Raw genomic sequence first — 13,240 nt, forward strand, 5'->3', positions numbered from 1 at the left:
ATTACTTTAGTCTATTAGTTATTTCCCTAGCATGTTATTATGATAACAAAGTATTTTTTAATACTTTCACAGATTTTATTAAGGCTTGATTATGAGTCACATTTCAAGAGTGAAGCTCTCTTCCTGGGATTGTTTAAACAAGGTGTAACAACAGGTTGAAAAAAGAAAAGATTCCCTCAGTTGTTTTGTTTATATCACATTAAGTTCCTAGCTGATTAAAAAAAAATCTTGACTGAATCATATGATTGTGTTTGCATCTTGGAAATGTAACTTAAGTCTCTTTAGCTGACAGTATGTACCAACACCCTTCTGAATTTGCTTCCAATTTGCTTCATGAGGGGCATCATTACAATATCCTTGAAAACAATCATTTTAGAAATTACTACATTAGGCAGAATAAAGTGAGAAGAGAATTCTTATATAATTTTCCATCTTTTTTTTATAAAGGGACAAGACTAGGTGAAACTGATTATCGGTAAGGAGGGAATCAACAAGCAAGAAATTATCTTTATTACTAATTAAATTCAACAAATATTTACCAAATATAATTATTGGGCAAAGACAAAAGAAACTTTGAGTTTACTAAGATTGCATGAGGTATTACTGGAGGAATCAGGGAAGACTTTATGGAGGAGGTAGTGCCTGGGATCCTTAGAGAAAGTTAAGAATTCTGAAAGACCAAGATAAGAAAGGAGTGGATTACAAGAACTGGGGACAACTTATTTAAATGACAGAATATGGAAGATGGCACCATGGCTATTTTCTTTGCTGCTGTGCTGCTGGACGGTGTAGTAGGTAGAGTAAAAGAATGAGGAAAACCTAAATTTAAGTCCTTCCTCAGATATTTACTAAGTATGTGAGTTTGGACAATGTATTTAATCTCTCTGTGGCTCACTTTCCTTCTCTGTAGGATGGGAATAATAACAACATCTACCCTAAAGAGTTGTGATGGGGATCAAATAAGATAACAAACAGGAAATTCTTTGCAAATCTTAAAATGCTATATAGAATGCTATTATTGTTCATATTGTTTCTGTTGTTCTTTCTTTTGCTCTATTTCAGACCTGGTCCTTTTACTCAGGTCGTAGAATCTCTTCCTCCTGAATGGTGAGTGTTCATCAGAGCTAGCCAGCCCCAGATTCTCCTAGCCACATTGTAATTTCCTGACCTGCTGAACAGTTGTTACTGTTGTTATTCCACCCTTTGTTTCTGATCTAGTTCTCCAGCTTCTGCACTGGGTCTGTGATCTCACTATATCTAAACAGTATCAGCAATATCATGCTGCATCCTGCTCATCTTCCTGCCATAATTCATTAGGTACCAATTCTTCCAACTTTCTTTTTCTTGTCTGGTGAGAGAAATCAAATTAATATGATCACTCCTAGAGAAGGCATCTTTATTGCTTGTTCAATGAACTGATGACTACATTTGAGACTTTCGAGGCCAAAATATCCTTTCTTAAATACCATTTTCTTCTCTGTGCTGTCTTAACCCATTAAACTATATATTTCCTGAGGGAAGAGAGTGTTTTTAGTGCTTAGTAGAGTGCCCATCACATTATGGTGTTTTGTAACAATGCTTTTTCATTCACTTATTTTATATGGAAGGAGAGACTAGTAGTCTAATATGACAGAAATATAGGTAAATGAAATAGAATAATATGAATAAGAATGGAAAGTGTGACAGAGGAGTTTTTATTCTCTTGAACTGGGTTGTTGGTAGGGTGAGTGATGAAATGGAGAAAGAGGTGAGAGAGGTTGTGGAGATAAAATAGATACTACTTGGCAACTGGTTGATTATGAAAGGTAAAGGAGGGGAAAGAGTCTTGGAAGATTTCAGGATTTTAAACCTGCATGAATTGGAGGATGATAATGTTCTCAACAGAACCAGAGAAGTCTGGAAGAGGAATGTATTTCTGGGGCAGGGGAAATGGTGAGTTCTATTTTAGACATATTCAGTTTGATTTGTGAGCAAGATGTCCGGGTGGACATGTCTAATAGGCAGCAAGTGGTAAGGAACTAGACTTCAGGAGATAAATTGGAAATGAATATGTAGATTTAATTGTCATCTCTAAAAAGATAATTATTCATTTAATATTTTATGCAAAATACATGATATAGTTGTTGAATCTTCTGCTTGTTCACTTTAATTTTATTATTATTTTTTCATTAAACCACTGTTTCTTTGATCAACACACTGGATTTGTGAGTGGGTCTGAATCTGGCTAATTTAGTTTTGACCCATAAAATTCAGTCATGTCCCACATACAAAGTATATTCTGATGGTTTCAGTTGCTTGATAGATCTTACTTTGCAATGTTGCTTTCCCTTTAATCTTAGTGTGCACTCAAATGAATAACAAAATGGAAAATCAAGTCAGAGTCAAAAAATATTCATTGAATGCTTATTATGTATAAGATACCTTGGGGGAGTGAAGAGGATAGTCAGAAAGATAAATAAAACACCTTTAGAATCATTGAGTCAACTGTTTTCTGAAATGATATTTTTAATTATTGTCTTCATATGTGAAAATTTATTTTGTGTGTGTGTGGGGGGGGATAGAGGGAAGCATGGATCCTTTGAGAGAGAGAGACAAACAGAGAGAGAGAAATAGAAAGACAGAGACAGACAAAACCAGAGATAAACAGAGAGAAAAACTAGTAAGATATTTGACTTTGAAATACCATGTTTCCTGAGCCTTTTAATTATATTTTATGATTAATGGTTAGAAAATATGAGAATGAAATTAGATGGTAGACTCTGAATTTAAAATGATTGACATTTATGTGTCATATACAACATTCCCCAAAGAGGGAGTAGAGAGGAGATTCCAGCTAAATTTTGAAAAAAAAAATTGTGTCATCTTCACCTCAAACTTAATTTTCTATTTCTTGAAACTTTTTAGAAAATAGAGTAATTACTGAAAGTGACTGATAATTGTGCCAAGGTGAGAGACACATCTACTTTTGTTTTTCTGGGACTATAGATTGCTTTTGGGGACACTGTATTCCTGCATTGCAGATATGAAATGAGAACAACAAAGTACAATAATCGCACCATGATAGGCAGGGTTTATATTTCTGGCCTTTAACATCCCTTTCTGTTTGATATTCTGGGGCTTTAATTTTAAAAAGCAAGATATTTGGAAGCATTAGGACTCAAAGTGAACTTAAGAAATTTTGAGTAGTACTCTAGGCCAACCATGTCTGTCTAGTATCAAATATTAATAAAATTTAAAACTATTTTCCATTAAAAGAAATCTTAGCTTCCTAATCTTGTCCTCTAGATGTCTTTTTTATCTCTCACTATAAGGTGAATGTTCAAAGGAGATAATTTCTTAAGTGATTCAACTTTTTTTCCAAGTAGAAAAAATATCTTTGCTCAGTTGTTAGGAAAATAGCTCTTCAATTTCTTTTGTTTTTAGAGAAGGCTTCATTTGAAGAATATCTGGAAAATATACCTTGGGAGAAGAAGCTATTTTTGCAAAGAGAGTGGTAATGATAGATTTTAGAAATGGATAATTAGAAAATAATAGCTAATAATAGAGAATATCTATGAAACTCTATGGTTTGCAAAATGTCTTATGTGCATTATCTCATTTTATTCTCATAAGAACCTTGGAGACAGGCACTATATTATCCCTACTTTGCAAATGTAGAAACAGAAGTATATAGAAGTTGAATAATTAAGTTTCTGAGGTCACATTTGAACTCAGCTCTTCTTGATACTCATCATTATGAGTCTGCAAAGGACTAGCCTCAGACCCTTACTTGCTATTGTGATCCTAGGAAAGCCAATTAATCTTGTTTGCCTCAGTTTCCTCATTTGTAAAATGGGCTAGAGAAGAAACTGGCAGACTACTCCAGTATGTTTACCAAAAACAGTCAGACATCACTGAAAAAAGTGAATAAACTGTATCTGCTGACATCAGGTCCAGTCCTCTATTTGCTGTTAAAACCCAACTGCTAAAACCCTAAGAACTAAATTTGCATTTTTCCACTAGGATTCAATCTACTCCAATTGAATTCTTATTCATTGAACTCCTTTTTTGTAGAAGGCATTCTACTAGATAAAAAGCAGTCTTTACCTTTAAGCAGTTTATATTCTACTGGGTGAACACATACCTAAGGTAGATATTTATGTCCTTGAAGCTCAATATAATAATGTACTTCCCTCACAGGTTGTTGGGAAGAAAATACCTTAAAGCCCTTTCTAGGTGTGAGATCGGGAAGAATGAATCATTCTTCAGAAAATGAAATCTAGACAGAGAAGATTAAAGGAAGTCAAATCAATAACCAATGTTTAATTTTTCAGGGAAGAAAGAAGGAAGTCAGAATGCAACAAAGTGCTTAGGCTTTGGAGATAAAGAAAGCAAACTTAGAAAAGACAGCTTTAGTTAAAGTATTAGTAACACCATTCAATTTGTAAGTGAAGGGATTTGAAGAAAAATTGAGAATTTTTCAGAGAGGCATGTAAGTGACATTTTGTGGTATTATTAAGTTAAATGATTTCAAAGTCAACTGCAAAGTTTTAGGGAAGGATTGAGAGTAGAAAAAATGCTCATCTTTTGTAACCATAATGGATCTTATCTATTTTTTTTTTTTTTTTTGCTGACAATCAAAAGCTTATATAATTATGTTCTAAGAGTTTTGAGAATGTATGAAAAACCTTTAAGGAGTGAGGGGAGAATGCTGCAAGAGGCCATATATGTTTGATTTAAAAAGCTTAAACATGTTTTTTTAAAGGTGGGGAATTTTTCAAGAGGATAAATAGGTTTGATTAAAGGTTTAAAAACTTTTAAGGGAGAATGAAAGAATTCTGGAAAAAAAAAGGTCATATATGCTTGATTTTGAAAGAAATTATTTTTCTATTGTTGGGCCACAATTTCCTTTTATTGTTCTGCCTCAGTTTCCCTGAATTGTTCTACCTCAGTCCCCCTGGTTGCTACCTCCCCTTCCTGACTATTAGGACTGATATAACTTAGGGCTGGCTACTCTAGGGTCATAAACTGTAAATGTTTAATGTCAGATAAAAGGGAGATCTTCTATTTCAGATATCCTGGCTGCTAAAACCTCCTAAGTTATCTAGAATTTATGGTCCTCACTTCCCACCCTATCCAAACCAGATTGATGGTTCTTTCCTGGAAATTCCCACTCACTAGTGTTCGGACTCCACCCCTTGCCTTTGTCTCTCCTGATCTCGAGAGCTATGTAAAAATAATTGGAATCTCACATTCAATGCTGAATTCTTTGAGAGGAAAGTCCACTTCAGCCCTGGGGGAAAATGGATTCTGATCAATCCAGACAATCTCTCCCTCTCAGAAATTCAAATAACATATTAATAACTCTCTAATCTCTATCATGCCTCAGTTTCTTCGGCATTACACTATTATGCTAACTAATTTTAAAATTAGAGTCTAGGGCTTTTCTTTTTTAATTTCCTCATTTAGGTTGTTTGATGAGTTCACCCCTAACACTCTGGGAAATATGCTCTTCATTCTTAGATAGAATCCAGCTGGGTGAGTTCCTGCCCCAAGGAGAATAGCCTTATTGTATCTCTCCATCAGAATTTATGATGATCCAACTTATCAAGAAGAAAATCAACCATGGAATGGAAATGGATTCTTCAGTCCAGATTGTTAGAGGTGGCTGAGTCTCATGATCAGTCCAGTTCTCAGCAGGAGGAGCTGCACAGCCCACCTCCTCATTAAAAGTCCACCAATTAGTTGAATTTCACTTGTCAGGGGCATCCCCTTTTCTAAAAACATGTTAAGACTTTCAGCTTCTCTATGCTTTTGTCTTTGGTTTTTGAGAGACACCACTGATCACCATTTTATTGATTATTAGCTGGCCCAATTAGTAAATTGATTATTAATTACCCAGAAATTCTCTCTCAACTTTTTCATTTGTTTCAATGTAAAGGTTTAAACAATGCCTCAAAAATATAAATACTATCCCTATCCTTGTCATTGTCTTCTTAAAATGCAAATGCTTTTATATTTGCATGAATGGATTTTAATTATATGGATTTGTAAGAGAGCAACAGAATGGCACATCCAGTTGCAGATATAGTCTGCTGATAATATCTGTAGTTGCTATTGAAACTCCAAGGTGAAGATGTAGTTGTCTCAGTGAAGATAATGAGTGATATTACAAAGCCCTGGAAACTGACAGTATTCATAGGAACCCAGTTACAGAGCTGGGAAGGACTTTAGAGATCCTCAAAGTCAACACCTTTTTTAATGGATGAGTTAACTTAAGACCAGATAGATTTAGTGATTTTCTCAAGGTCACAGGGGAAATAAATTGGCAGAATCAGGATTTAACTCAGCAAGGTGATTCCAAGATTGTCACTCTTCCCACTACATCACATAGCATTCTACCCTGCTTGTCAGAGCTCTTTCTGTAAACAGTGCAACTAAAATCAACAAGCATTAATTAAGTGCAGTATTACTATGAAGAAGACAGTTGTTTGGCGCTAGTGATACAAAGATAAAAAATGCAATCCAAAGCCTCAAGGAGTTTCACACTATTGGGGGAGGAGATCTAAACAAATACATATGGCACAGTGAAGTAAATATATAGAGCAGGTCTAACAGTGATCAAATAATATGGAGAACAGAGGAAGTATCTATGCTAAAATTGTGAATAAGGGAATGTGTGTTAAGAAAAGCTTGGAACAAGTGTCACCTGAATTAGGGCAATCTTGTGAGTCTTCATTTAATCATTTCCATGATCTCATTATCTACAAAGCAGGAGTTCTTAATCTGGGGCTCAAAATAGATTTCAGATGATAAATTTCAAAATTTCCATGAATTTATTTCTTAAAAAATTTGATAACTGTACTTTAATATAATATGATTTCCTTTTTAATGCTACATACTGTATTTAATTAAATACATTTGAAAATCTTATTCTGAGAAGGGGTCCATAGGCCTTCCAGTTTCCAAAGGGAATCTATAAAACAAAACAATTAAGAATCTCTCCCATAAAGGAATTCATCACTAAAGAGCTGAATGTCTTTGGAAATCGCATTGTAGTCATTTTAAGGTTTGCCTCCTCCCTGAACTCCCTCTGGCATAAACCCGCCTCACTGATATGTCTTCTCAGAATTAAAATATTTAGTCAGTATTACATGACATCCTTACTTGTAATATGTCCCATTGGAATTGTTCTTGAGATGTCCCTAGTCAGATTGTGTGCTCCTCAAGGTCTCTGTTTACTTGCTTCCATCTCCATAGTACTTTTAATATTCACATTAGATGCTTGTTGAGTAAATGAACAAATCCTAACACTAAGGTAATAAGTGGAGATTTGTCTTACATTTTAATAGAGAAAAAGTTTTGTCTGGGCTATTTGGGATAAATTGTTCTTTATCATCCAGCTGACTGGGCATAGAATGTAACCCTTTCAAATATTGTGATGAATTATTAATCCAAATTAGAGAAGAGTAGGCTGAAGTACTGGCTTTCTGCCTAGAAAGCTTCTCTCCCACCCAGTAGGCATATGGTCACCTGGCTGGGACAATGGCTTTCTGTACAAGTGCCAAAAGCAACTTTACAATGCCTGCTGACATTCTGCACTTCTATTGCATCACCAGGATTGGATGACTTTCTCTCTCTCTCTCTCTCTCTCTCTCTTTCTCTCTCTCTCTCTGCTAACTTTTATTGAAGAGTTAAGTCAAAAGCATTTGTTACAAACAGCACCAGTCCTAACCATAGATGGAATTGGTAGCTGTTTTTTTGTATCCAGAATGGTCTCCTTTACATTCTTAATTCAGATTCTTTGCCCTTTCTTTAATTCCTCATTGACCTGCCATAATGAAACCCATCTTCACTACTACAGGAGTCCCTAATGGGTTAAATAATAAAGGTGAAACCTCATCTCTAGTGGATAATGGTGAAAATTTCCATATGTTACCTGGGAACAGCTCTGTAGTCCTCTCCCTTAGCACACTGCAATGATTAATTGATCAGATTACTTAGTTGCCACTTCAGGTCCGAAGGGATCAGATACGGGCCAGGAAAGTGTTAATGAGTACAGAGAGAACACGGAAACAACAAGCCCTAAGTAGGAAAGTTAAGAGTAGCGGACATAAATAAGGACAGGTAGGGTGGAACCAGGTTTTTCTGCCTACATTGCGTGGAGAGTAGATTCCAAAATGGGAGGTCGTCAGTAAAAACAACTATCTCACTTGATAGATTTGTTCAGGACAACTTTGACCTTTTTTGGGAACTGGCATCCATGATGACAGATGCATTTTGGATAATCAAGTAGACCTACCTTCTGAAGAGATGGATTTGGTTTATTTCACTGCTGGGTTTGACTACTCAGCTTCTTAGCTGATTGCCAAGCTGATGTCTCGGAATCTGCTGTGTTGAAACCAATTTATGATCTTTCAAATTTTTAAAAATGAGATCTTAAATAGTAATATTTTCTTTCTTCAGATACAATCAAATGCTTATGCTTCCATGCTGACATTTTAAAATTTGAATTACTATAATTTTTCCCTGGGATATAATTAATGATGATGATGATCATGATTCAGAGGAAGAGAGATTGGGGGAGTCAATCAGTCCCATTCTATCAGAACCAGAATTGTATAATAAGAGAGAGCATGAGATCCAGGATGGGTGGATCCCCTCACTATCCTGGAGATTCAAACTTCCTATTTGCTTTGCAGGGAATTTTAGTTATTGGTAATTGCCCTGTGAATGAAATCTATCTTTGAAATTCAGTCTTTTAGTTTGTCATAAGAGAAATGGGGAGTTGCTTCCATTGGATCAAGCTGTTAGGGACCAGCCTTCAGAAAAGAATGTATTGTGGAATGAAACAGAGACCAGAGCATAAGGAGGAGAGAGGACCCCAATTCCCCAAACTGGTAGTTATAGAGACTCCTGTAGTTTGTGGAAGTAACATTGGGAAGATTTTTGCCCTACCAGCCTGAACCTAATTTCTTTGGCATGATCTTTGACTTGGAGCAAAGGTCTCACATAGACACACCTATCCTTATTCTCTTTACCACATCTGTGAATATCAAGGATTCTTAATTTCTTTTCATTTCCTCCAAAGAACTGGGAGGAAAAGTGGGAGGAGATTTCTGGGAAAGGGTTGGAGGAAGATATGTTCAGCTATGACCACATGTAGGATGGGGCTTCCAAGATGGAGACTTGATATTTTTATTTTGAATAAATATTATCTTATTAGAGTATGAATTAAGCCACTATGGGTTTAAACCAGTTAGTTAGCATTGCTACTTGAAACCTCATACCTTGAGGTTATGGCAGGGAGGTATAATAGGATGGGTGGCTTAAGCTTTTACTTTTTTGGCTACAGGTCCTCCACCAAAGGCTGAAATGTATCTTTTTGTAGGCTAACCCTATATGAACCCGTGAAGAGCTGAGATGGCTTTGACTCAAGGAGAATACTACCTGGTAACAACTCTTACTGAATAATATAATGACATACTGTTATTGTATAGGCTTAAGGTAATCAATTTACTATCATATGAAGAACAATATGGTATCATATGTTCATAAGGACACCACTAATAACTAAAAATACTCTTTGAGGCTTTTTTACCACTACCACTAATTTCTATTTACCTAGTACCTTAAGAACTGGTATCTGGGATCATATTGTTTATCTTTTCTTAGGTAGCCAGGGCAGGGATTATTACCTGAATTTTTCAGTTTAGAAAGCTAAGACAAAGGGACATTAAGTGACTTGCCTGAAGTCATTAAGTGGAAATGATTTTCTTATTATCATAAGCACTGAACTTCTATCTTTCTCCCCTCTTCCCTCCTCCATATTGAAAGTAACTTGGTAGGACAACTGATAGAGAGCTAGTCCTGGAGTCAGGAAGATCTGAATTTAAATCCTGCCTCAGATATTTACTGAGTGTATTATCCTAGAACTTTCTCTTTTCAATAAAAATCATGAGCTGATCTTACCAAAACCACTGCATAACCAAATGAAAAGAGAACAGATAGAACTATCAGGATGTGACTATGTATAGGAAGCATAGGGAAGGAAATGCAGAGAAAAAAAATGATGGATTCCCATATTACAAACACAAGCAAACAGAAGCAGCTGGCTCTACTGCTGGCACAGATGCAAAGCCAAAGCCTATTTTCCTAACAGATACAAATATTCAGAAGCACAGAGATGTCAGTAGAAAAGTCTCATTTAAAATCTGCCATCTGGACCTAGCTAGAACATCTTTTAGAGCACTTAAGAAAGTAAAATGAATAGGGATAACCAATTTGCAGAGCTATGTAATTCAATGCATCAAATTTCTTTCTAGCTTCAGGGCTTGCTGGAGGAAGAATTTTCACATGCTGTGTTGGGGACTTAGGTTGAAGCTGAACTCTTTCAAGAAAGCAGCAGTGGGAACAGGTCAGAGAGTCCTGGAAATTTATAACAAACCATGTGGCCCGATAGTTCATAAAAAGATGCGGTGAATGAAGAAAACTCATCAAATGTAACAAAAAAAAATCATTGGGTGAAGACAAATACAAGACAAAGGATGAAACTTGACTTTCCTAACTTTTCTGTGTCTGTACTTCTCGTCCTGAAGATGTCTGGAGACCCTTCCTCTAATTGACCAGTTCCTGCCTGATACCATCTTTTATACAAATTCCCAGGCCCTCTATTCTCACCTCTCTCCTGGATTCACTTTTGACTTTAGAATTTTCTACTTTACTTTGAGTGAATACACTCCCCCCCTCCATTTTTCCAATTCCCTTTTAAGCATCATCTTTCTTAATTAGAATATAAAATTTGGGAGTACAGCTTTTGGCTTACATTTGTGTTTCCAGTGCTTATCATAGTGCCTGGCATGTAGTAGGTGTTTAACAAATGCTCTATTTGAATTAATAAATAAATAATTTATAATAACAATAACAATAAATAAATGAATGAATGAATGAATAAATTAAAAATAAATAAAATAAACTGGACTAATATATGTGTAATATACTGATATATATACAGCATATATTGTATAAAATCATGATTTTTGAAGAGCAGCTAGGTAGTACATTGGGTAGAGTGCTACACCTGAAGTCAGGAAGACATCCTTCCAAGTTCAAATCTGTGATCAGACACTTGGTATCTGTGTGACCCTGGGCAAGTCACTTAACATCGTTTGCCTTAATTTCCTCATCTGCAAAAATGATCTGGTCGAAATGGCAAACTATTCCAGTATCATTGCCAAGAAATCCCCAAATGGGCTTATGAAGAGTCAGACATAACTGGAAAATGACTGAGCAAATGATTTTTGAAAACTATATGCCCAATGAACCATAACATATTCTTTATGAAGGACATAAGTTAAAAAGTATATCTTAAGACTTAATGAAATCGATATAATAATGATTTGGAATATGATGAGATTTGATGTAAATAAGGCAAGTATAATGAACCGAATACAATACTAAGGCCAAATAAATGATTTTATGTGTGTCAGCATTAATGGGGAGAGCAGCAGATCTAATACCTATGAGAGTATAGAAAGCAACAAAATGCTATCCAGAAAAGTTTTATCAATCTTCAGAAAGTATGGTGAGGTTAGGAAAAGAAATAGGTTGTAATTAGTTGCAAAGAAAAGGTTAGCTGATGGTATAGTCAGAAATAATGACCTTTTAACTTTAGGGTAATTAATTATGATATGTATGTGTGTGTGCCTTGATGTGGAATCTCTCAGAGAAGAGCTTCACAAAGTTATTTCATGTTTGGCTTTTCTTGGGGTGGATCTTTGTGGTGGTGAAGGCAAATATCTCAGAGATTCAGTCAGGGAACACCAAGAGAGAATCAGTCAATGATGAGGTGAATGTCTAGGGAGAATGATACCCACAGGTGTTAACTAATTACTCTGCCTCCCTAATCATTCTTGTTGAGATAGTTGGTTCCTTTCCCTAAGGGTTTGTCCACTTAATAAGTTCTAGCCTCTGATAATGTGAGAAATATTATAAAGTATATAATTATAATTATACTATAAGTTGTATTATGTGTAGTTTAGAACTACTAAGAAGATTATACACTATTTGATTTAATCTATACTTTCTTCCTTCGTTAGATCAAATAATCAAGATTTTTTTAAACAAGCTTTTGGCTCCACTCTTGCCATTTTTTACCTCTTAATGTGAATTCAGTTATTATCTGAGTCAACTAGACTAATCATAGGGGATAATAGCAACATTTTAGATGAGATACTGAGGAACATGATATATTTTTACTAAAGTTACTGTTTTCTTGAGAGTTCCTGAATTAAAAGGAATGAATTAATTGCATGGCAGTAAACAAACACTGCAAAATCAGGGGTTCCTTGTGGATGGAAAGCATCATTTTATAAAAGCTCTAAATAGTACATGCAACTCTGTTTAGCTCTGATGAAGGTTGTTTTCAGCTAAGCATAATTGTTCAAATCGTCCCACTTCACAACAAATTGCAGCCAACATAGCACTGACAAACACTGTTTTCAGCCCTAGACATACGGTTAAAGCTGTTAATTTTAACAGTAGATTATTGCCAAGTTGTTGCAATTACTTGGATGCTGTAAGATATTTAAGGAAAAAAGATCTATAATTGCATCTACCAAGAAGATTCATTGGAATATCTATCAAAAAGAAGGTTTTTCACTTTATATTTTATGGGGGTTATATTTGGCCCCAAAAAGGTGTTATATCTTACTTGGGAATTTCTAGGGGATATTCCAAGAAAAGATTCTGATGCAAAATAGTGTATATAATATATACTTGTTTGTTATTGGAGTCAAAAATTCTGTTTGGATTACTTTCTAGATTGCTGATTAACTCAGATATATGGTATCCTACTAATTAGTTTATCATAAATGTCTCCTAAACATAATTTTCTTTTATTTTCAGAAAATTGAACAATTTTGGTTGGACAAAGGAGACATCTACTCTGAGGTTTCATCATGGCATGGAAATTGTATTAGAGAGGAAGTATGATGCAGTAGGTACAGCATTATATTTAGAATGTGGAGAACCTGGGATAGTTAGATAATACAATGGATAGTGCATTAATTTTAGGGTTAGAAGGACCTGAGTTCAAATTTGACCTCAAACATTTAGCTGTATAAGCTTGGGCAAGTCACTTAATCCTAATTGCCTCATCTCAAAAAATGCAAAAAAAAAATCAAGGAGACCTGTTTCAAAAGCCATCTTTAATACTTATTAGCTTGTACTTTGAGCAAGTAATAATCTCTCTGAGTCCATT

The 13,240-nt window shown here is 35.2% G+C and overlaps 1 long non-coding RNA gene across 7 annotated transcripts in view; it reads left to right on the forward strand.

Annotated features, from left to right (window-relative positions):
• Window positions 1–10,884, forward strand: part of LOC105750711 — a 65,783-nt gene extending 54,899 nt beyond the window's left edge. Inside the window, exons 6-9 of one of the 7 annotated variants that reach the window (XR_004229659.1) lie at window positions 1,063–1,107; window positions 1,219–1,317; window positions 9,371–9,432; window positions 10,305–10,884. This is a non-coding gene — a long non-coding RNA (uncharacterized LOC105750711). Of the gene's footprint in view, window positions 1–1,062; window positions 1,108–1,218; window positions 1,318–9,334; window positions 9,487–10,304 lie in introns of all 7 variants that reach the window. The other 6 variants (XR_004229658.1, XR_004229657.1, XR_004229656.1 and 3 more) reach the window with 6 other exon arrangements.
• Window positions 10,885–13,240: the final 2,356 nt, after the last annotated feature.

Source organism: Sarcophilus harrisii, chromosome 5 (genome assembly GCF_902635505.1).
Source record: "Sarcophilus harrisii chromosome 5, mSarHar1.11, whole genome shotgun sequence".
Lineage (NCBI taxonomy): Eukaryota > Metazoa > Chordata > Mammalia > Dasyuromorphia > Dasyuridae > Sarcophilus > Sarcophilus harrisii.